At 35.5% G+C, this 26,412-nt stretch overlaps 1 long non-coding RNA gene across 6 annotated transcripts in view; it reads left to right on the forward strand.

The window, feature by feature from the left end:
* Nucleotides 1–26,412, forward strand: part of LOC138715530 (uncharacterized) — a 63,478-nt gene that overhangs the window by 31,626 nt on the left and 5,440 nt on the right. For 5 of the 6 annotated variants that reach the window (XR_011336384.1, XR_011336382.1, XR_011336385.1 and 2 more), the window contains 3 exons: nucleotides 4,745–4,922; nucleotides 17,422–17,550; nucleotides 25,295–25,397. This is a non-coding gene — a long non-coding RNA (uncharacterized lncRNA). The remainder of the gene's footprint in view (nucleotides 1–4,744; nucleotides 4,923–17,421; nucleotides 17,551–25,294; nucleotides 25,398–26,412) is intronic. The other variant, XR_011336387.1, reaches the window with a different exon arrangement.

Genomic DNA, 26,412 nt, shown 5'->3' on the forward strand with positions numbered 1-26,412 from the left:
CATCACTGATTCCGAATACAATTATTTTTTAGTTTTTGCAGGGTTTGTGGATTATTTTTTGGTCGATACTAAACTGAGCCCTTATGAATGTGATCTCTAGAGAAGTCTAAATGTGGAAAAATAATCTGAAAGAGCTGAAAAACTGCATCTTGAAAAACACTGTCTCCATGAGAAGTGCAGCAAATGATGCGTCACTTTTAAAGCAGATTCGACAAATATTTGGAACAGGAAAGCAGACAGTTTCAGCATATTCATTCTTAACTTGAGTGAGTGAACGGTGGGTTAAATGCTTATATTTAGTAATATTTTATATCACTGCTTTGTGGCATCGGATTACCAATACTGGGCTGCGACTGCAGGGTTGCCACATGCCACGGATTTCGCGGACAGTCCGTGATTTTATAGTGAAGAAGAAGGTCCGGGCCGAAAAGACTGAATTCCGCGATTTTGAATGCAGTCGGACAGAAATCTGGAAAATTACAAATTGCAGCAACAAATCTTAGGAAAGAAATAATGTATGCAGAAAAAAAAACAGTGTTTTGAAACATTTTTGTATAGCATTCATTACAGATAGTGGAAAAGTACACAATTTCATTGCTTCATTAAATAATAAAAAGAAAAACATAAAAAACAACCTATTATACACAAAGAGAAAACTTTAATAGATGATAAAGACATAGCAGACGCTTTTAATAAACTTTTTGCTTCCTCCTCCAAGTCAAGATCAAATAACAAGAAGTTCCTTAAGAGGAATGTTAGGGATGAATTCAAAAGTAAAACAAATTATACATTAGACACCATATTTAATATGAATGAGCTTCAAAAAGCCATTGCTCAATTACAGTCCGAGAAGAGTCCAGGTCCAGATAAAATATCTGTAGAAATGATTAAACATTTTCGCACAGTCACTCTTAGGAAATGCTTAGACATCTTCAACTTAATATAGAATACATCCCTAATACCAATAATGTGGAAAAAAGCTATTATTGTCCCTATTCTTAAAACAAATCACCAAAATCAAATTGAAAGCTTCCGACCTATATCACTTACCAGTACACTAGCTAAAGTAATGGAAAGAATGATTTGCAATCGTCTCATCTGATATTTGGAAACTGAAAACATAATAGCCAAAGAACAGGCAGTATTTAGGAAATATCAGTCAACTTCACAACAAATGAGTAGGATTAGCCAAGAAATTAAAGACTGTTTGGACAAGCAACAAACAATGTTGACTGTTTATGTCGATTTCAAAAGTGCTTATGATTCTGTACCTCGACTCAAACTATTGGAATACATAATAAAATGCTACACTGGCTCTACAATTTTTGTACCGGTAATCAAAGATTTTGTGCAACAAAATTCAATGAATACCTATCAAAATATAGACAAACTCACAAAGGCTTTCCACAAGGGGCAATATCTAGCCCTACACTTTTTAATATTTTCATCAATGATTTACCATCTGAGTTAAACAAAACAAAAAATGTTAAATGTGCACTGTATGCCGATGTTCTCATAATGTGGACATCGGCACCACAAAAGAAACATATGCATCTATCAACAGAAATGAACAAAGCCCTACTGAAATTACAAGACTGGTGCTTTGAGAATGAGATGGAAATCAACTTGTCTAAAACCAAATACTCTTTATCACACTAGACCCAGAGTCTTACTCACATTTAATAATAAATCCATAGAAGAAACAGAAGTTTACATTTACCTCGGTGTGACAGTGCACTCAAAACTTACATGGAAGAAGCATATTGAAAATGTTAAAGAAAGTGCAAAATACGCTGACAGTGATGAAAAGACTAGCTGGAAGTAAATGGGGTTGTTCAGTACATACACTGAATACAACATATTGTAAGACTTATGTGAAACCAGTTTTAATGTATGGCAGTGCAGTTCTTATACCAACACAACCTAATGAAATATAAATGGTCCAGAATCAAGCTATGAGGATAATTACAGGTGATGTTAAATCTGCCCCCACGCAAATAAGTACTAACAATATCCCTATTAAAAACGAAATTGAGAAACAAAGTCTTATTTTATTTGAGAAATTAAAACGAATTCCAAACAATGATTCTTGGAGGAACTATAAAAATTCTGAACGGAAACTCAAAACACAATCTGACTTCTTCCAGGATATTTATAAATTACAAAGTGAAAACAATGTACAAACAACTGATAATATAGATAAGCTTCTACTCTCAGTACACCCACTCTATCAGTCCGAAATTAAATGTGAAAATGATTTGATACAATACATCACTGCAAAACATGGCATTGATCAATCAATATTAAAATCATTAGCTATTGAAACCATATCCAAAATCTGAATGGCTTCATATTTGTACAGATGGATCTCTGCTTGATAAACACAGTAACGCTGGAGCAGGAATCTAAGTGACTTTTTTAGCTTTTACGTATCTCTTGGAACAATGTCCACTCATTATGATGGTGAATTAGAAGCAATCAATACAGCTTTCCATCACATACATAAATTTAACAAAGCAGTTATACTTAGTGATTGTAAATCTGGACTCCAAGCACGAACATCGAGTCCTCCAGAAAACAGACGAGAAAGAGAAATTCTTTCTGCTCTTAAAATACTACAAGGGCTTCGTAAAGAGGTAGTTTTTCAATGGATACCCTCACACTGTGGAATAGTAGGTAATGAGAAAGCTGACTTCCTGGCCAAAAAAGGAACAAACATCAGACAAACTCAAAATATTACAATCTCTTTTCATGCCTCAAAAGTCAGGATCAAACACATATTTCAGTCTTTTTGTAAACACGAATTCCTGAAGAAAAGCGAATTCAAACCTTGGAACATTCTGCTAGACAGTAATAACATCCCAGATTTACTGTCGCTATATTTCGCTTAAGAACCGAACATGATTGTCCTGCCTTTCATCTGCATCGAATTATATATACTACATCCACAGTGCACACTCTGCAGAAATCAGAACTCCATCACGGATAAAGAACATGCCCAGCAATAAAGGAAATAGATGCCGATTTACCATCGCAGCTCACCAGATACTATTGGGACGCCGCAGGAGAACGAAGATCCTTAGCAACAACAACAATGTTCGTGGGATAATGTGGAAATTATGCTCAATTACACATCTTGGAACTGAATGAGAACCTTCTGGTTATCAATTGAAAAATCTTTCCTATCGGGCAACAAAGAGGAAAGTTCTAAAGATGCTCTTTGCACAAATATGGGTACAGCTCTGTTTCCGTGGAGCAGTGCATAGTGCGACGTTGAAAGAGTATTTCCTTTGATTAATGCTCAGTGGACGAAAGGAACAGATAATCACTTAAATCAGTATAATATGAAAAATGTAAATTGCAGTGAATTTAACATAGTCATTCAGAAACAAAGTTACTTTCTTCTATTCATAGTTCTGATAAGTATGAGTGGTACTGTGGTGGTAATACACAAATTTGAATGGTTTGCACTCAAATAAATGGTAATAATGTAATTCCCATGCCAAATAAGAAGGTGAAAGATAAAATAAAGTGTATTATTGAAGTGTCCAACTCTGTCCATATTAAGTAAATAAGTGATACTTATGTGTGTAAAAAAAAAAGGTATCCCCGTATCATGCCATGAAGGCACTTGGGGGGCATGGAGGTAGAGCCCCATGCTTTCCATGACCTCGGCACTAGAATGAGGTGATGTGGTCGGCACCATGCTCTGGCCGCCTTTTACCCCCGGGAAAGACCCGGTACTCAATTTTATAGGAGGGTGAGTGAACCTCGAGGCCGTTCTGAAAGTTTGGCAACGAGAAAAAATCCTGTTACCATCTGGGATCGAACCCCGGACCTTCCAGTCCGTAGCCAGCTGCTCTACCAACTGAGCTACCTGGCCACCCACTTATGTGTGTATAGTAAATAAATTATTTTTAATGTCCATATTTAATGCAGTGTGCGTTTCTTAGAAATTCATATGTTTCCTGTTGTTGATTCAATTTACGTGTCATTCATGTCTTGGTTTTGTCTTTCTTTATTATGGCAACCCTACCTGCAAGCAGCTTGGTCAATAGCAGAATTGCTGCATTGTGGTTTCTCTATAATCTATTCACTCATTATAACAAAGTAAAACAGGATACAAGAGAACTGACTGGAACAGAATTAAATGTATACATCATTAATTAGAATGGAGAATAATTAAACAGATGTAATAGACTGGAGCAGAATAAAACAGATTTCAATGATAAGGAAGGAAAAAAAATTGAAATTATTTAAGTATGGTAGAATGCTAGTAAAATTCATCAATAATAATGAATTTGGAGGAGAAATATGTGTAATCATTATATTTTATTATACTCAGTTGTATAGCTTAGACAGTGGCAATTAACTCTAGAAACACGATTTGTCTTTTGTTCCAAGGACAAAATGAAATGTCAAAAATGACTTTAAAGATCTACATACCATTTTAGTCGTCATTTTCACTATAAAATTATAGACTTAATTTGTTCTGAAACATTCCCTAGTTCTGTCAGAAAATTTTCATCTAGAAATTAGAGTATTTTTCATATATTAATAGTTCCACCAACACAAAATTGTGGACAGGTTCCTTTATTAGCTTGCATATTTTATGTTTATAATTCTTTACGTAGATTATATGTATTATATGTAATGCAGAAACAAAACTGTACAAATAATCAAAATGTTTAATTTATGGAAAGTCAAAACAAAACTCATATTTGATAAATCTTCGCTCTTCCAGCAGCTGAACTCCAGCAACACACTTCCTCCTACTGCTGTGGCACGACTCCTCGACAAAATCCTGAAGGAGATGACCTTTATGGGTTGGGACAAACGTGACGGAGAATTTCACCATGTGTGACAGCTGAGAAGAATTCGACTTTTTATCAAATAGCTGCAGAACAAGATTCCCACTATGTGTGAATATCATTTGTTACCGCTAGTGAAACATAGATAGGTACCTACATTCTGATGCCTCCAGGTGTGGTCTGTATAGATCCTCCTGAACTCTGATATTCTCAAACACATTAAGTTTGATAATTATTCGCTTCATTTAAATACCGAAGTACCTAGAGGGGACCAGATTCACATTGATAAAAAAAAGAGGGCACAAAGGTTCGAAAAGGAGGACATTGTTTGAAAAAAGAGGACAGAAAATATGTATTTAGATTTAGTCTTATTGTACTTTAAATTATGTCAGTATCTATTATATTACAAAACATTTACAGTACAGATTTAGGCTTATATCATACTTATAAGTATATTAATATCTATTTCATTAAAAAATAATTATGAAAAAACTTGATAATATTGTTTTTACAGTTAGCTACATATGAAAATGAACGGAACTATAATTGAATACCTTACTTCAGAAATGTAATATGTGACATTTTCGCGTATCAGTATGTTACTTTTTTAACCAGAGTGCTCTAAGATACTTATGACAAAACTGATAATATAGAATGATTTTTACACTTGGCTACATATGAAAACAGCTAGCATAACAAATAGGAGCAAAGAGAGTTATGATCATTGGTGAAGAGTATATTCTGTCGTTGCTGATGCCACCTACAAGCAAGTTACTTGATGAGAAAGGCGTCAAATCAGATAATTTCAAAATATCAGGCATACGAGGACATTCTCGATTTTTTTAAATCCGTTCGAACCCTGGACAAAGGCCTAAAAAGCAGAACATATCCGGACAAAAGAGGGTGTCTGGTCACCCTAGAAGTACCTACTTATTAAAACTTTTTTAATTAAAAGAGTTGTATTCCAAGTAGAATGTTGAGATACAGCACAGTTGCAATTATTCAAGCCAGCCCAATTCTTTCATTCTTTCCTTTTCTTAGCTCATTTCCTGAATAAAAAAAAAAAACAATCACAGAGTGATGTACTAATTGAGTACCGGTAACGAAAATCAGCTCTGAAGATATGTATTAAAATGTTGAATGTTTTCAGTTGAATTTCAATTTTAATTTACTTTAGTGTTTGTCAGACTGTGAGTAAGCACATGCTAATGTGAATGTTGAAAAAAAGATCGTGGCTTTAATAGAAGATTAAGTTCCGAAATTGTGAAAATTAAATGGTGAGGTACCTACTTACTTACTTACTGGCTTTTAAGGAACCTGGAGGTTCATTGCCGCCCTCACATAAGCCCGCCATAGATCCCTATCCTGAGCAAGATTCATCCAGTCTCTATCATCATATTGCACCTCCCTCAAATCCATTCTAATATTATCTTCCCACCTACGTCTCGGCCTCCCCGAAGGTCTTTTTACCTCCGGCCTCCCAACTAACACTCTATAGATTCGCCCATACGTGCTACATGTCCTGCCCATCTCAAACGTCTGGATTTAATGTTCCTAATTATGTCAGGTGAAGAATACAATGCGTGCAGTTCTGTGTTGTGTAACTTTCTCCATTCTCCTGTAACTTCATCTCTCTTAGCCCCAAATATTTTCCGAAGCACCTTATTCTCAAACACCCTTAACCTATGTTCTTTTCTCAAAGTGAGAGTCCAAGTTTCACAACCATAAAGAACAACCAATAATATAACTGTTTTATAAATTCTAACTTTCAGATTTTTTGACAGCAGACTGGATGATAAAAGCTTCTCAACCAAATAATAACAGACATTTCCCATTTATTCTGTGTTTGATTTCCTCCTGAGTATCATTTATATTTGAACTTCTCCACCTCTTCAAAAGATAAATTTCCAATTTTTATATTTCCATTTCGTACAATATTCTGATCACGAGACATATTCATATACTTTGTCTTTTCAGGATTTACTTCCAAACCTATCTCTTTACTTGCTTCAAGTAAAATTCCCGTGTTTTCCCTAATCGTTTGTGGATTTTCTCCTAACATATTTACGTCATCCGCATAGACAAGAAGTTGATGTAACCCATTCAATTCCAAACCCTCTCTGTTACCTGGACTTTCCTAATGGCATACTCTAGAGCAAAGTTAAAAAGTAAAGGTGATAGTGCATCTCCTTGTTTTAGCCCACAGTGAATTGCAAACGCATCTGACAGAAAATGACCTATACCAGTGGTCCTCAACTCAGAGCACTGTGTTGTCATCAAGCCTTGCCCGCTCGCCCGCTGGGCAAGTGAAAGTCGTAAAGGCTGGTTCACAATAAACAGGAAATGGAAACAACAACGAAAACGAGAACGGAAATATTGTTAAAATAAATGTATTTAAATATGAGCATTCTAGATACATTTATTTTAACATTATTTCCGTTCTCGTTCTCGTTGCCGTTTCCGTTCCCGGTTTATTGTGAACCAGCCTTAACAGGGCAGACGTTCAGCGGCGGGACCACAATATGAATTTACTGCACAGGTGTATGATTGTTTTCTGATGTAAAAAGATACGGGCTAAATAGAAATAACTAAATAAACCATGTTACCCAATTTGAAAAGCATTGTAGTCTATTTTCAACAAAGTTAGAAGTTAATAAATTTATAATTACTTTTAGAAATGTAATACACATTTCGTGTTAATTATTCGGGTAATGCATGACAATTACTGTGAATGTGTAAACTGCTTCTGTTAGGGAAAGTGTTGAACAAAACACATAAAAACCCTAAGAGTAGTAATGCAGAAATTAACTCCATTCAGTTCATTCAACACTGGCATTAGCACTGATTTTTCGGGATTTGTTTAATTCTCTTTTCCCTCAGCAATTTCTCAACGTTTGGAACTATTGTTTGTATAGTGCATAATCTGAGAGCACATTTTAAGTTGTGATCCGATACTTGGTTTCATAACATGGCTTGTTCATCTTCATCATAGGAAAAAATTACTGTTCGCACAGATATATGGATCCTAACATGTATGTCTGTACAATCGGAAAGTTCATATAAAAGTCAGATAAAGTTCTTTTGTTTTGATATTTGCCCATCAATTCACTATTGTAAAGTAAATCAATAAGTTCCAATTAGAGATAATAATCGAAAATCATATTTAAAATTTCCCTAGTCTTTAAATCTCGAATCAAAATCCTGGCGCAGATCGCATGATGTGTGAATATATTCTTCGAAATCCAAAGTCTTAAGAAACTAGTAGGCCTATATCGTTGTTAATTTTGAAAAATGTGCTGTAACTTTTGCTTTTAGTTAAGCTAACGTTCCATAATTAGAGGTGGTTTCATATTAAACGCCTTCACTCTATCATATAAAAAAGTATCCCCGTCACATGCCATGAAGGCACTTGGAGGGCATGGAGGTAGAGTCCCATGCTTTCCATGACCTTGGCACTAGAATGAGGTGGTGTGGTTGGCACCACGTTCTGACCGCCTTTTACCCCCGGGAAAGATCCAGTACTCAATTTTATAGGAGGCTGAGTGAACCTGGGGCCGTTCTGTAAGTTTGGCAACGAGAAAAATCCCGTCACCACTTGGGATCGAACCCCGGACCTACTGTGCAATAATCTTGTTCTTACCTTGTAGAAAACAATTTAAAGCATTCAGATAATTACATTAAAAGGCAAATTCACAAATCCATTTTTTCATTTTTCACTTATGATTCAGGCTTTTCTTTTTTCTTCGTGAACGATGATGTTTCCCCCCTCAGTTCAAAGAACCTATCCAATAATTTGCCACGACTTAGTCACCTTACTTTATTATAATATATCAGATCGCTATACTCACTATTGCATTCGTCAAGAAAGACTTAAATTGACGATGAGTGAGATCTTTCGTTCTAATTGTTGGTGTATAATGCAGTTAATAGAAATAACTTCATGGGATAAATTAACGCTTTTCACTTCGTCCCTTAGATTCCTTATTACACCCGTTTTACTTCCAACCATGGAAGGAGCACCATTGGTTGCCAAGGATATAAGTTTATTTCAAGAAAGTCCAAAATAATTTCTACAGGCTCTACATGAAAATATCGGAACCAGCAGTAGTATCCTTTATGAGAACAATATGTAAGAGCTCTCCTTAATCTGAAGGTTTTCAATAACGTTTCTTACAAAAATCACCAGTGGGGATTATCACTAATGTAAGTATTTTCATCTACTGCCAAAGAATAACAAAAGAAAGGTGACAAATAATTACTAGTTGCACCTGAACGTCCTCGGCTAGACCTCGGATGGGACGCATCACGGTGGAAGGAGACAAGCTGATACATTCAAATTCCTACACTTGTTGTGACAAAAGTTCTTCACTTGCAATTAAACATTCTTCAAATTTTCAATCTTTAAAAGGTTTCTAATATCTTACTAATACAAGTGAAATTTTATAACTGAGTCACACAGCCGATTCACTAACATTGTGATCATAAACAACTTCTAGCTCATTTTCCTTCAATTGTTGAACTAATACTGCAAGCTCTTCATCTTCGTATCTGCCATATTCATTGCTGTGAGTTGTATAATGTATCTGTAAATTATATTACTTGAGTGTGCCTACGTTTTGAAATATTTTCTGCTCCTCACATCTCTTGTTTAAATGGATGGCAAGAACCACCTCTGTTCACTACAACGCAACATTACAAACCGGTCCTCTGCCCGGTACAGTAAGCACGCAACAGCCAAGCACTGCCCGTGCCCGTTCATACGCGAGTTGTTGATCACTGAACTATACGGACTCTGCTGTACATTTCACTGAGACACATTTTAATTAATTGGACTAGTTTCTTGAGAATACCAAATTCAATAAGAATATCATATGAAACTTCTCCCTTAACCGAGTCATATGCCTTTTTGAAATCTATGAATAACTGATGCATTGTACCCTTAGGCCAGGTGCACACAGAATCAGACGCGACGCGGCACGGCGCGGCGCGACGCTACATTTTGCTTTACAACACCTCGCGACAGCTTAAAACTGTCTGCTCGCGACAACTGATTTGCTGGCTGTGTGGGTTTGGAAAACTGGCCTAGGCTAGAAAATGGCGTCAATAATAGAGGACTGTCTATATGAAAAATTCTATTGCATTTGCTTATTATTTCCTAAGGACGCAAGCTCCTAAAAATCTATACGATTGAAAGAGTCTTAAAATTAAAATGTACTGCACAAACGTCATTTTTTATGTTATGACTACTTCACGACTCACGATAAAGAAAAATAATATATTAAATCAATAATGATGATAGTATAGAGCAGAGAATTAGGCTTACTACAAATTACACTGGTTAATAGTCATTTTGCGCCAGACATAAAACTAACAAATTCTTACTAATTTCGACCTCCTGAATTAAAAAAATAACAAGCAAAATGTACCATCACTTCGGGTTTTCGAGATGCACAATATAATTAATTTACTATGCATTTTATTTCAAAAAATCACCGTATTTCGTGTGTAACTATTTTGTTTTACAAATATGAAGACCCATTATGTGAAAACAGTATTAGTATAAGTAGGGCACCATGTTAGAAGCACTTGTAGAAAGGGAAATTATTTTATTGCCCGTCTACGAGTCTATTTCGAGGGAGTGAAACAGGTTCGCGGTATAAATTCACTTGAGTTTACCTGATTTTACTTGAGATGTGCATTTCTTTCACGGTGAGCTTTAATTACATTAGGGCCTACTGTAGTTTATATTTTGCAATATATCACCATGTCAAAACCACTTCTAGAAGCGGAAATTGTTTTATTGCCCTTTTCGTTTCCATTTGGAGGGGAAGAAACAGGTTCGCCGTATGAAAACGCTTCAGTTTACCAGGATATTTCTGTGGTGTTAGTATTCTGTGTAAGACGTGTATTTCTTTAAAGTGTGCTTTAATGATAACATTCAAAGTACGAATGGTTTATATGTGCGGATTTGAAGGTTGTAGCATTGCTTTTTGGAGTGCAATTAGGCTACACAAAATTTTGCTGCTTTCTGTACGAATTGGAGAGTCGCACTCGAGATATTTTATTTTTATTTTATTTTATTGGGTTATTTTACGACGCTGTGTCAACATCTAGGTTATTTAGCGTCTGAATGAAATGAAGGTGATAATGCCGGTGAAATGAGTCCGGGGTCCAGCACCGAAAGTTACCCAGCATTTGCTCATATTGGGTTGAGGGAAGATCCCGGAAAAACCTCAACCAGGTAACTTGCCCCGACCGGGATTCGAACCTGGGCCACCTGGTTTCGCGGCCAGACGCGCTGACCGTTACTCCATACACGCGCTCTAGATAAGCATTATAAAATAAAACGAAAATCACTAGAGCCAAGGAAGAAAAATATTATACATCAACCCCTTGTACCTGAAAGCGAAATAATTTACCCCTTTTACACAATAAGTTAGGGTTAATGAAGAATTTTGTTAAAGAGATAAATTATAAAACTGAAGCATTTAAAAATATCCAGGAAAAATTTCCTGCTATTAATAATCCGTGGCGCTACACCCCGTGAAGAGCCCAGACCGACCAGCCGGCTGCTGGCCTCACGTTCACATGCCAAAACAGAGGTGGACGATCATCCTACTAGAATGGAGGTATCGTATGGTTAGCACGATGATCCCCCCCCCAGTCGTTATATCTGGCTTTCGCAACCTGCTTTCGCTACCTATCGTAGCTCCCCAAGTGCATCACGATGCTAGGTTGGCACCGGACCCATACACTGGCCGAAATTTCATGAGAAAATTTCTTCCCCCATGAGGACTCGGACCAGCGCGCATTCCTTAACATTTCCTGCTATTAGTGATTCAAAAATAATAGAGGGAGTTCTCAATGGACCACAAATTAGAGAAATAATGGACAATCACTTCGAATCTTTGCTGGAAGGAAAAGACACAGCCGTCTGGATTGCATTCAAGGAAGTTGAATTAATTTTCTGGATAACTGTAGAAGTGAGAACTATGAAGAACTAGTGAAAAATTTACTGTTGGCGTATTAAACTAGGGGTTGTAAAATTTCCCTAAAAATTCACTTCCTTCACTCACATCTTGACTATTTTTTCCCGAGAATTGTGCGATTTCAGTGATGAGCATGATGAGCGCTTCCTTCAAGAAATTTCAACTATGGAAAAAAGATACCAAGAACAGTGGAGTACCAATATGCTAGCAGACTATTGTTGGACTTTAGCTCGTGATGTAGCTGATGCCCAGTGTAAAAGAAAATGCAGAAAAAGAAAGCTGTAATCTTCTGAACAGTGAATATTTAGCCTTATTGTCATTATATAAAACAATATTTTGAATAGATATAAATTCCAAAATTTCTCAAAAACCGTAACCAACAACTGTTTTTATTGTCATATTCGTATAAAGGGAGGCTCAAATTATATAGAAAACATATATCACATGTATAGCGCGAAAAAAAATGTTAACATTTGTTACACAGTGTTATTATTATAAAATATTATTCACCTGGTGCTTTCATATCATTTGCAATTTTTCACATATTTTCAGAAACCACATTATTCTCGTGATATTGTTTCAAAGATTGTACAAAATGTATCTTTCCTGTACTAAATCATCTAATTTATCCGCATCGAGCTCCATTATGAATAATGTGCACTACACAACAATAGTATTTTTTGTAGATAATGAAAGCGTGCAATCATAGCCACTACTAACGCATGCGCAGTACACTGCAGCTATCAGACAGTCTCCTCGCGACGAACTTCTAGCAGTAATTCGATGTTGTCTCTTCGTGTCTCCTTGTGTCTGCTCGCGACCGTCGCGCCGCGTCTGTTTCTGTGTGCACCACATCATAAGAAATCAATAGGAGACAAGTACCACGAGACAAAATGTCGCGTCGCGCCGCGCCGCGTCTGATTCTGTGTGCACCCGGCCTTATATTCCCATTTTTTCTCCATTATCTGTCGAATACAAAAAATCTGATCAATAGTTGATCTATTACGCCTAAAACCACATTGATGATCCCCAATAATTTCATCTACATATGGAGTTAATCTTCTCAAAAGAATATTGGACAAAATTATGTACGACGTCAACAAAAGTGATATTCCTCGAAAGTTACTACAGTTAGTCTTGGCCCCCTTCTTAAAGATGGGCACGATTATGGACTCCTTCCATTGTTCTGGTACAATTTCATTTTCCCAAATAACTAGTACAAGCTTATAAATTTCGTTAGATAATGCGCTTCCACCCTCTTGTAATTAATTCTGCTGGAATTTGATCTATACCTGGAGACTTATAATTTTTCAGGTTTTCTATCGCAATTTCGACTTCAGAAAGTGTGGGTTCGGGTATAAATGGCTCAGCAGTTTGTATTTCAATTTCGTCCCGATCATTTCCATTTGGCCTATGTATATTTAGTAGTTGCCCAAAATAGTTTTTCCATCTGTTCAGTATTGAATGAGCGTCTGCAAGCAAGTCACCATTCTCATCCTTGATTACGTTTACCCTTGCCTGATATCCATTCTTGAATTTCTTTATGCCCTTACATAAATCTCTAATGTTTTTATTTTTACTATTTGTTTCTACCTCATTCAGTTTTTCCTTCAAGTAATCTCTCTTTTTCTTCCAAAGTGTACGATTTGCTTCACGTCTTTTATTGAAATAATTATCTCTATTCGCCTCAACTGGATCCTGTAAGAATGTCAATTTTGCGTGTTTCCTTCTTTCTACTACCATGCAACAATCTTCATCAAACCACGGTTTCTTTTTCTTAGTTTCATAATAACCTATGCTCTGCTCAGCTGCAATTTTGATATTATCTCGGATATTTTCCCACATGCTATTAACATCTAACTCTTCCTCAACTTCGTCGGAACTTGATAATACAGCAAATCTATTTGAAATTTCGATCTTAGTTTCATCGTCCTTTAATTTCGGAATATTGAATCTTCTAATATTAACTTGTTGCTCTACTTGCTTGGCTACTGATAGTCTTTCTCTTAGTTCTCCAATTACCAAATAATGGTCAGAATTACAGTCTGCCCCCCTGAAGGTTCGAATGTCTACTATACTAGTATGTCTTCTTTTATCTACCAAGATGTGATCTATCTGGCTATGTGTCAATCCGTCTGGAGAGGTCCAAGTATATTTATGTGTTTCCTTATGGGGAAATGTTGTACTTTTGACAGTTAAATTTTTTGATGTGGCAAAGTTGGTGAGATACCTACTAAAGATAAAAATTGACATTGAGCTCGAAATGGAAAGTATCACTGTCAATTTTTATTGTGGACTTGTGGTTGTTGTATCTAAGCCTACATTCTTTCCTTGTCCAGTATTTGTAGTTTGTTACTGCTCCTAGGAGTGATGCTTCTGTCAATTCAGTCTTTCATAATTGAGACTTTTTCTAAATTCAGTTTTCGAAACCATAAAGCTCGAATGGCCAATAAGGAAAATATAGACTGATCAGCCCCTCACAGTCGCTGTGGACTGGCAAATGAAGGGGTTTAAATCTATTTACAATCATAAAGAAGTTATGGACAAACATTTTTGTGGAAAATATTTATCTTAAAAAAAATGATGTGCGAAATCATTCAATCATTAGAGTCTTAACTATGTGGGCGTGAGAGACATGATATTGCCGCACCATGTAGCCAAAACATTTTTACATGCTGCTCGAGTTTTGTCTTTGTTGCAGCAACACATGGGAGTCATGACATAAACATGTACATATTGTACTAGATTACATTACATTAGGTCTTTATTAGCAGAGTAACTGCTGGAGTTTTAACTGGCATTACAGGTCATTGCGGACTCTTTACTTTATTTAGCTAGCTAGTAGGCAACGTGAGTACGAATTAAAATTATAAAACAAAAATGTTCCTAGCCACTGTAGTAAGAACCAAGCTCGTGTACGGTGTGGTCTTAGCCAATAATACAATAATATAACATAAAATTTACAAGGACAGTTTATTAAAATACAGTAAGTAACTTAATTCTAACACACAAGAGCAAAAAAAAAAAAAAAAGAAGAAGAAGAAGAAGAAGAAGAAAGAGAAAAAGAGAGAAAAAAACACATATAATACAAATTGACTATCAGACAGAAGCCAGTGATATTCAATAAAAACTTGAATATAGTCTGCAGAAATAAAAGGGTAAAAAATACATACATTTGTTAATATTATATATCATGAATAATTTTATACATTTTTTTTTTAAAAGGTTCAATTTTAAAATATCTCAAATTTGTAAAATGGTTTGTAATTTTATTATAAAGTCTTGGACCGAAACTAGCACCATGTTTAAGTGCTGCACTTGTATGACATTTAGGCTTAGTTAATGGGAAAGTAGACTTTTGCCTTCAAGTATGATATTCATGTCGATTACATTTGTTTTGATTTCTGTGATAGCAAGTTTGTAAACTATAGTTATAAATTTCTTCAATAGTTCATTGTTCTTCAACTGTTAATGACTGATAAGCAAATGCGAGTTCAGAGCTTAAAATTTGTGTCAGTAATTAAAAGTCTTTTGTTGAAAGCTATGAAAATTGGGAAGAAACTGGGATGACAGGTACGCGAGAAAACCATATTAATAGTTCTCAGTGGAGCGACAGTCTGTGCGCAACCACCGGAAGGTTGAAGACCTTGAATAGAAAGTGAGGAAAGTAAAGTTAGTAATTCGGAAGCATAATTTCAACTTCGGTCTCTTTAGGTCGCATTGTTGGGGACCCTGCTGTACTTATGAATTGTATTTTATTTTAAGGGTTACAAGATGGATGACACACAATTATGTCATTCGGCTGGTTTGCCTGAACCGCTTGTTAAATTTGTCAAAGTTCGTAGAACCAGTTGTTAATTTTTTTAAAGTGAAAATGCAAGCTTCTTTACAGAAAGGAAGAATATTAATTCAAGAAGAAATTCCCCAGCTTTAATACTGCACTAAACATAATACAAAAGTAAACGACAATACAGCTCGAAGTGATCATATTATTATATTGTTATTTCTCGCAGCATGCCTGCACCCTTGAAGCCCATCTGCGATTACGTCGACAGTCCTCTACCCCTTCCGCTTCAATGCAACAGCGCATGTAGAACAGTGAACTGTAGAGTTCAAAAACATAATTTAGCGAAATTCGGAGGAAACAACAAAATCTTTGAAGAGCCTTGAATGCTTTGAGAGAATAGGCAAACAAAAATCATTTATGCATGAATGAAAGAAAGATGGTCTAGATGGTCTTTAGAAAAGGAGGCTGACTTACAAAAGTGTACTCAATAATGCGCTAGCATCAACCACTTGAGATTGTCAGCTCCTTCAAGTACTTAGAGATCAGCCTACAACCAACAACAACGTCATACTGCATTCAGGACAGAACTGCAGTCGCAGAACATCACTCTGCTCTCATTGGACACTGCCATGGTACTATACTGATAATCAGTTGCGGACTGGAAGTAATTGGTATAAACTAAGTCTCAGAGACCTAGTCACTATTGAGGAAATGAAAGGAACGTGCCCTTGGTATCTCGAAATGTTGACTACATTTTCCTGGCTAATTTACAAACTGGCCAAGGAAACTTTTCTACTTGAAGACCTCAGGATGCGACTCAACTCATCAGACCATCTACTAGAAGGACGCCTGAAAAGAGAAGAGATATGGCCAGACTTCTACTGCACGGATGATGTGATGGACACAACCAAATTAAGATCTACGACATATGCTTACAGGCTTGGCAGTTCATGGTTACCAAGACAACCTGCTGCATACACTAATGATGGCTGTGTGTGTTCGCATAACAAAACGCAGGAATTGGTCTGTTTCTATAGAAGAATATAGCAAAGTGTAAACACTCAACAATATACACATTAGTGCACTCTTCCTCTTATCAAAAATATAACTTAAAAAATATATAGACTTTCTACTACAAAATACACTATTAGGTACATAAACAAGGTACTTCATTTTCCTGTTTTTACATTTGTCCTACAATTTTTAATTCCATTCTTATAAAATAAATTATTTTTTCATTACGAGTATGGTATTGGCAATACTGAAACTTATGTTTGAATCTCTTTTCTCTTATTTGCAGGGAGCAATCAGTATAGTGCTGTAGTGCAATGAAACGTCAAAACATTTTATCAAGTTTTTTTTCAGTAGTGGCAGTAGCAATAACACTGAGAAAAGTAAACTAAATGATAGAGTGGTTGATGTTTGGGAAGTGGAAAGTTAGAGGGTGTAGTGCATTTCAAACAATTTGTCAGTGTGGTCAGATATTCAAATCTAGTTGATGTTGCAAATATTCTATATTTCTCTTCTCTCAACATCTGTGAGATTTAAATAACTCTACGCACAATTCTTCAATAATATGTTGCTATGCAGTTTCTCTTTATGTATAGCTGCTTATTGTTACCTTGCTTAGCATATTTCGCAAAGGGAAAGTAGCTTGCTGCAAGGTAGGTGTGGTGGGGTAGAGGGGAAGGGTTAAATCCGTGTTCTGAAATTTACCCCATATTGCATATTAAAATTGACATTTGCGTCATTAGCAAAAGAACTGATTGTTGGAAAGTTAGAATGCCACTACTGATTACACATAAAATAGTTTCCTGTATAATTTTTTTTGCAGTTTTGAGGCAACAGAGTGGCCCAGTGGACATTATGTACACACCATAGCAGCTACAAGGAGGAGCCATCTTGTTATCTTGTCTGAGGTCCTCACACTGCCTGGACCAGCATAATTTTGTCACACCGGTCGGTAAGTTGAATTACTGTTAGACTGATGCTCACATAGCACCGGTATATCGTGCACATATTTAGGAAGACCACATCGATTTCAGTTTTTAGGAGAGAAAGCAAACGTGTTTCATTCATTATACACGCTCTGGCATGAATAAACTCTGTTCTTATAATTCCATTCAAAGACGTACATCTCTTATTTTCTTTTTAAAATTACTTTTGGTACATTCATTCATTCATAGTGATCTGCCCAAGGGCAGGTCTTTCACTGCAAACCCAGATTTCTCCAGTCTTTCCAATTTTCTGCTTTCCTCTTTGTCTCCTCATATGATCCATATATCTTAATGTCGTGTATCATCTGATAATATTTTCTGCCCCTAACTCTTCTCCCGTTCACCTCTCCTTCCAGTGCATCCTTCAGTAGGCACTTTCTTCTCAGCCAGCGACCCGGCCAATTCCTTTTTCTTTTCCTTGTCAGTTTCAGCATCATTCTTTCTTCATCCACTCTTTCCAGCATAACGTCATTTCTTATTCTGTCTGTCCATTTCACACATTACATCCTTCTCCATATTCACATTTCAACTGCTTCTATTCGCTTCTCTTCACTTCGTCATATGTCCATGTTTCTGGCCCATACATTCCTACACTCCACACAAAGCACTTCACTAGTCTCTTCTTTAGTTCTTTGTCCAGAGATCTGCAGAAGATGCTCCTTTTTCTATTAAAAGCTTTCTTTGCCATTGCTATTCACCTTTTGACTTTTGGCACATTTTATATTCTAAATATTTCTTCGCAGTTAGGTCGTTACAACAGTTTTTCAACAGCAGTATTTTAAAAACAATATATTTTGTCTATTTTAATTCCATTAAGTCCTACGGAATAATATTTTGGGGTAATTCAGCAGATAGTATATTTTAATAGGTTATTTTACAATGCTTTATCAACATCTTACGTTATTTAGCGTCTGAATAAGATGAACATGATAATGCCGGTGAAATGAGTCTGGAGTCCAGCACCAAAAGTTACCCAGCATTTGCTCGTATTGGGTTGAGGGAAAACCCCGGAAAAAACCTCAACCAGGTAACTTGCCTCGACCGGGAATCGAACTGGGCCACCTGGTCTCGCAGCCCAGACACGCTAATCATTACTCCACAGGTGTGGACAGCAGATAGTAAAAATATAGTCTATTCTTATTAGAAAAAAGAGCAATTAGAATAGGTAATATGTGGAGCAAAGGCTAGAGAATCATGTAGACCATTTTTTTTTAATTAGAAATTCTGACCTTAATAAATCAATATAATTATATACTCTTTAATAAATTTCCTCTTATGTAATAAAGAAAATTTTCCAACTAATTCAACCGTATATAATATAAGTACCCGAAAAAAGAATGATTTTCATATGTCATCATCAAATTTATCATGCTATCAAAGGGGAGTACATTACATAGTAGTAAAAATTTTCAATAGTCTTCCTGAAGACATTAAGAATCATAACCAAAACCCTGCATTATTTAAGGTAAAACTAAAAAATTACTTAATATCTCACACTTTCTATTCTGTAGATGAATTCTTGACATTTCACAGTACTGTGTAAATATTGTAATATTATTAAATGATAAACATATTGCATTGTATATAATATGTTATTGTTATTAAGGTATCGGTATTAATTTTGAATATATTTCATATTAGCATTTTTTATGTCAAACGTAAGAATTGGACATGTTCTTTATTCTATGCTGTAAAGCACTGACAACCAGCTGGCTGCTCGCAGTGCAGATATTGAGCAGCAGTCGTGTCTCATAGCTCGACGCCTGTTTTTCATGGAAAGAATCCCGTTAAAGCGAAGACCTTTGATGCCAACGAACAATTTTGATCCCGAATGGGAGGCAACATACTTCTTCATGGAATGTAGCAAAGTTCTGTGTAGATTTTTCGAATTACTGGAAGAGATAAATTTGTCCCTGGAAATGAGTGGAGAACTTGTTGCAGATATTAGCTGGAAATATGATCTTGCATTCTTGGCTGATATAACTGAACATTTGAATGTTTTAAATGAGTCATTTCAAGGGAGGAACAAATTGATCACACAGATGTTTTGCAGTATTCAAGCTTTAAAAAAATATGTTGTCATTATGGGAACATCAGCTGTCCAATGGCAATCCCGGACATTTTCTTAGGTTGGCACATGTGGTCCAGAACTCTGATTTCTTAGAGGTAGGCTGCTATGTTGAAAATCTCCAGTGAATTTGAATACAGATTTCAAGATTTGAGTCACTTAAAAGTGCATTTCAATCTGTTTGCTACACCATTCACCATAAATATTGATGGCACTCTCAAAGACGTTCAACTGAAACTAAGCAACTTGAAATGTGGCATTGAGTTGCTGATAGTTATAGGAGCAGACGTAATTTGCTAGACTTTAACAGCCGATTTCGTAAGTCAAGATTCCCTCTCTGCATATGTGTGTGAGGCATCTTTGATTTCAATGTTTGGTTCGACCTATGTTTGTGAAGCTTTATTTTCAGCTGTGAAACGTAACAAAGGCTATGAAAGAGCCCATCTCAGTGACTGTAACTTGAAGTGTGCATTAAGGGTTCGGAGTTGTGTTTCAATATACTTCATATCGTACAAACCAAAAGATGTCAAAAAGCAAGAGCGTGATCTGAGTAAACCTTAAAGTATCGGAATCTTAATTTAGATATGTACTACCTATTGCACAATTTATATCACTTTAATTTGAAGGCATCTTTCCAGTATTATCGTTGTAAATATGTTTTGTTTGCATTTTTCAACATGCCTATTGGATAAAATATGTAGGAGTTTCATTTGTGAATTGCTAGCTTTCACTAACAATGTATTATTTCCTTCCAATATAACTATACTTAAAAAGATGTTGCAAGTATATGCTACAATTAAGTTGTATTTAGTTATATTGGTACAATGTATTATTTGTATTTCTGTAATGTAGGCTATTTGCATTTAGTCGTTTAGGCTATAATTTAATGTTGGCACAATGAACAGTGTTTATCAAAGCACATGATGTACTCTTTACTATCCGATCGTCTACAGTGTAATAGCAAACTGTACTGCAGTTACAGACACAAGCAGGCCGCCACTGCGTTACGTTCCCACCGTGCGCACAGAAGTAACACAGCATGCTTGGAGTTGGTTGACGGAGCAGTAAAGCAACAATGAATAAATGTATCTTCTACAATACTGTATGTCAATTGGCATGCTTGGACGCCTAGTAGTGTAAATCAGAAATTATCGAAATTGAGGTTAGTAGTGACATCGCATCCTCCATATGGAGAATTATTAATGCCAAGTACCAGTAAGTCCATATACATAAATCTACCAACAGAGCACATTAGTGATTTTAGCACAAAATTATTTTTTGCCTCTCATTTTGTGCCTAATGCAGTAAGTTAGGTACTACCACTGCTACATTTTTACAGTCAGCCATGCTTTTGCTCCATCATATTATTTCAGTGGCAATAATGGGGATTGTTAGGCGCCTACTAGAATTTTAAAATATGAGGAATAGTAAACCTTGTTTTTCTCAAAACAAGGTTTTTTTACTTACGCCACATGACGACCAAACAGGCAAATTGTGTCGATTACCTCATCAGCCAAATATTAAATAATTTTGTCAAAGTTGCCACCGTTCACACTAGTGCTTCTGTGAACGGTAATGGTAGGAGGAAAAGGGAGTGGAGAGTGACTCAGATGCAATTATTTTATTATTATTATTATTATTATTATTATTATTATCATCATCATTATTGTTGTTGTTATTATTATTTCAATTATTATTATTATTATTATTATTATTATTATTATTATTATTATTATTATTATTATTATTTCAATTTTCTTTTGAAATTTATTGTATGTATTTTGATTGTTTAATTGTAAACTTATATATATATATATATATATATATATATATATATGTATATATATATATATATATATATATATATATATATATTTGTTTTCTGGATCCTTATGGTCACCCTTATTGAAGGGCAAGTGGTTTTATTTTCTAAATCCGATATATATATATATATATATATATATATATAGACACACACAGTGGAGCCTCAATTGTAGGCAGTTTGATTTTACGCAATTCGATTCTAGGATCTATATATATATTAGGCAGATTTTGAACATCACGCACAAAACATTCATCGAGCCAATATTTCTCTACAATGCAGAGGTATTAATTACAGCAAATAATTTCAACCTGAATCGACTAGAAGTATGCCAAAATCAGGCCCTGCGACTAATAACTGGTGCAGCAAAATCAACCCCAATCACGGCAATGCAAGCCCTAACACAGAACCCTCCAATATGTCTCACTCTAGAGGAGCAGGCACTAACACACCATAAAAAAATGCTACGGTTAACAACAACAAAATGGGAAAAAAGACTGTTACAACCAACCAAGTTGAAAACACAAACAAGTTTCCTGTCCAAAGTCATGGAAATAAAAACAGAATTGAATCTCCCTAAATCTAAAGAAAACATTAATTTTAACCAGAGGAAACCCTCTAACCTTCGACCCAATTAATATTCAGCTAGATTTAGAAGAACCAGTTATAAAATCTAAAACTTCCAAACCTGCACTAAAGCGCTAGCATTAGAAGCTGTGAACAATGACACCAGAAGAATCACAGATGGGTCTGCTATCGATAACAACTCAGGATCAGGAATTACGTGTGCGTTATTCTCATTTTATCAACCAGCAGGACATCATACAACAAATTTTGATGCGGAAATAATGGCTATTCATATCTCACTCCAACACCTACTATACAGAATAGATAAATTTCAAAATGCTGTCATTCTCTCTGATTCTAAAGCAGCATTATACGCAATAAATTTATATAAAATGATGTCAATCCAAATTAAAGAATGTCACAGAATGATTCAACAACTTCAAAAACTACAGAAAAAAATTCAATTGCAATGGATACCTGCACATTGCGGAATTGCTGGAAATGAAACTGCTGATTTTCTTGCCAAAAAAGGATCCAATTTAATTCAGAATACAAATACAAGCCTACCTTTTACATGCATGAAAAGACTAATTAAAAACAAATATACAATCAAGCAAAACCGAGCACTATATAACAAAGCCAAAGATAAAAAATGGAGCATTTTAATAATAAAAAAAAAAAAAAAATAGAAATTATTCCAGAAATCCCACATAAAACTGCAGTAGCAAAATTCAGACTGCTTACGGAAGACGATTATGAATAAAATAGGAATTTACACGAATCCAAATTGACCTCTATACAACAAAGAAGAAGAAATAACTGAAGATCATCTACAAACCTGTGAAGTTCTACCTGATGGATCCACCACAGAGAAATATTGGAGAGCAAGAACGCTGATGGCCAGCATTGGGTAACAACAACATATTATGACATTCATAATAAAATGATTGTCTGTTTAGTCAGCAGACTGGCTGGACCCTCATAAATGACACCAATAAGCATCACCACAGCCTTGACAGCTGACGTAGCAATGTTGTCTACCGGCCAACAATGTTAAGCTGCTTTACACGTGGCTTTTCAGATATAATATTATGAACTGCTATTAAAATAGATTTCTCGGTATAATGTTGCTGTAAACACTTTATTAAGCTTCATAATTGTGCTTTAACTATAAAACAAGAAACTTAAACTAGTTATACCCACCAAGTAATACACAACCTTCATCCCAATGCCTTGTTTGGGAAGATAAAAATAGTCGGGAGTTAAGCACAGGAAGAAATAAACATAAATGTGTAGGCTACATTGCGTTACTTATCAATGTAACAAATCACAATAATGTTTGAAATTTTCTCGTTTTCGTATTGACATCCTGAGAATAGCGATCCTTTTTTAACTTTGTATAGTTATGTAGCAGTACCGAGTATGTTGACCATATCTTTCAAAACATTCCAGACCATTTTTTGTTTTTATTTTCTGTTTTGCAACAGGCCACGAACATACATCATGTAATATACTGGTACAAGGCATTTCAACAAACTCTTCCTTACTAATTATTGCATCGACAATAATATTGCTTTTGATTTCAAACACTCATAATCAAATTTTGCTATGAAGGAACTAAGACCATCATGTGAGGTGAATACGTTCCACCATGTTCTGACAGAAACACTATCAGATAGCCTACATAGCACAGCAAAATGAATACATGACAGACAACATCACAAGAAAGACTAAACGCAAACAAGAAAATGCAACAAAACACAAGAACAAAACAAATGCATCACACTAACATAAGAAAACACGTACAAGATTGTATCATCTTTCAAGAAACTAAAAATACTACATTGCATATAGAATACAGAATACACTACAAAAACATCTTAACACACAGACAAGAAACACAAATAAATACGACTTAACACGTGTATACTATTATGTAGGCTCAATGACTTTCACATTGAACAGCCTGGAAGATCATTTCAAATACTTTACAAGAAACAAACATATCACAGCCATAACTAAACTACACAACAATTCAACCTATGCAGAACACATCATATACTGCAATCATAACTACATCAACATAGACAGTTTAGACACTGACATGAAAATACTGCACATCCAGCCAGAAAAACCAGAAACTTGGCAATCTAGAACAATATTAAATTTACAAACACACAAAAACACACTCACAACATACCTTGAATACTCAACTGAATTTTAAAACATACACTCTTTTGCACACAATCATGAACACACCCCACCACAGCAAGAAACCACAAGATATCGCTGGAACTCACTAGACTTCGAACAGTGATGCAAACCACCCACAACATATCCTGAATACTCAGCTGAATTTTAAAACATACACCCTTTTCCACACATTGTATTGGCACAATTTTTACGTTGATACAATGAAGCATCTCCTTTTAATAATATTTTTAACAATAGTCTACATATCAACTCCCCAAATATTTCACCCTTCATTACATTTCAATCATTGATGATATGAAATTCATATTAGGCCATTTAATTATTTATTATTATGACATTCATTTACTAGAATACTGAAAAAATCCAGAACTTGATGTTACAAAATTTAAAATTTCATATGGAATGACCCAGGTATTTACCACCCTGGATGCAACTAATATAAAACTACAAGGTGTAAACCTTGATTTCCATGAAGCAAATTGTCTCATTCACAATTTGATAAAAACATTCCACACTTTTCGTGATAACTATTAAATATTATGGGACAAAACTACAAAAAGAGCAAATGAGCTGGATCTGTCAGAACCAAGGACCCCGAAGCAAAGGAAAGTGTCTCGCCGCCTGGACTATCGTCAACACACAGAGCATGAATTTAGTGATACGAAGGAATATTTTAGGAGTAAATACTTTAAACTTATAGATTGTGTGACAGCATCCCTTAAAGAGTGTTTTCAGGAAAGTGAAATTTTGAATACAATGGAAAACTTTGTTATCGGAAAAGAAGACGATGTCAGGATTGTCAGGTGTGTTTTCGATGACGATATAAATGACTATGAGATCTTACGGTTGCAGAGAAATATGGCGTGTGATAGTGCTGCAATGTTTTGTGTTGAATTAAGAAATTTTGGAGATGTAGTTAAATTTCTGAAGTCAAATGTTATTTGTGAAATAGTGCCTGAATTAATTAAAAGGCTAAAAACATTTCTCCGTTCAGCAATGTCCCAGAAGCGACTTAATCACATTCCTATTTTAAATACAGGCCTACACAAGGATAGCACTGAAAAGTTGGATTTGGAGGACGAGTTTCTAGGAAGAAGCGCAGTGAGGAGAAGCACATTTGCAACTCGTCGTGCTGCATAGTGGTGAGTCCATATATTGCTTTATATTATGTTACAAAGTCGAATCGTAAATTAGAAAGTTAATTTAAACTTAAATTTACAACTTAATCACAATCTTGATATTCACAGGGCTACACAACTCTTTATCACGGTTTAATTAAGTCACTATCTGTATTCGGTTATTTTTATTGACTTATCAAAAAGATTGTCAGATCTCTAATTTTTCTGTCATTCTGTATAGTATATCATTGTTGTGAATAGACATACATCACGATTCACGTACGGGAGAATTTGATATTTTATTATAATTCAAAATTTTTAGCCCACCCAAAATTTTTCAAAAGTTGGCGCCACTGGTAGAATGGCTTACATGAGGGACTAGCTAAGTGACAGGAGACTGAGGACTATGGCAAAGTTAGAGTGGGTTAGATGAGGGGGAACGAAGTGGAATGAGGCTAAGGAATGTGACAATGTTAGGGTGGGTTGGATGATGCTGAGATGGTGGGATAGCTAGGTGACAGGAGAGCGAGAACCCTGACAAGGTTAGAATTATTTATTATTGCTTTCCGCCCAATTTTAGTAGTTTGTACGTATTTGACCAAGTCAAATCAAAGTCTTCTAAATATTGTCTAGAAAACAGTCATTCCATGTGGACCGGTGTGACTTTTTTAACCAGTTTACTGACCCCCGATTTTTTGCAGTGCATGCTACACTTCTCACACTTGGATCACAGTGCAGTACATTAAACCTTGCACCTGCTGTATAACTATTGTCGCAGAATTCTAACAATACTTAAGATTGCAGCATCGTAAATGTCCGAGGACGAGTGTGACAAAAATATGCACTTGCAGTGAACACCTCTAATGAAAGCTCTGTGAACTTAATAAAACAAATATCTTGAGAATTTTTGTAATACAAGTTCCGGTTATTTAATGTTATAAATGTTTTCTGTAATGATTGCACATTTATACCCGGATTATAGCATTTTAAAAATAATTAAGCACAGAACAGGTGTGACACTTTCCAGGTGGACGGGTGT

This window comes from Periplaneta americana, chromosome 15, assembly GCF_040183065.1.
Source record: "Periplaneta americana isolate PAMFEO1 chromosome 15, P.americana_PAMFEO1_priV1, whole genome shotgun sequence".
Taxonomy (NCBI): Eukaryota; Metazoa; Arthropoda; class Insecta; order Blattodea; family Blattidae; genus Periplaneta; species Periplaneta americana.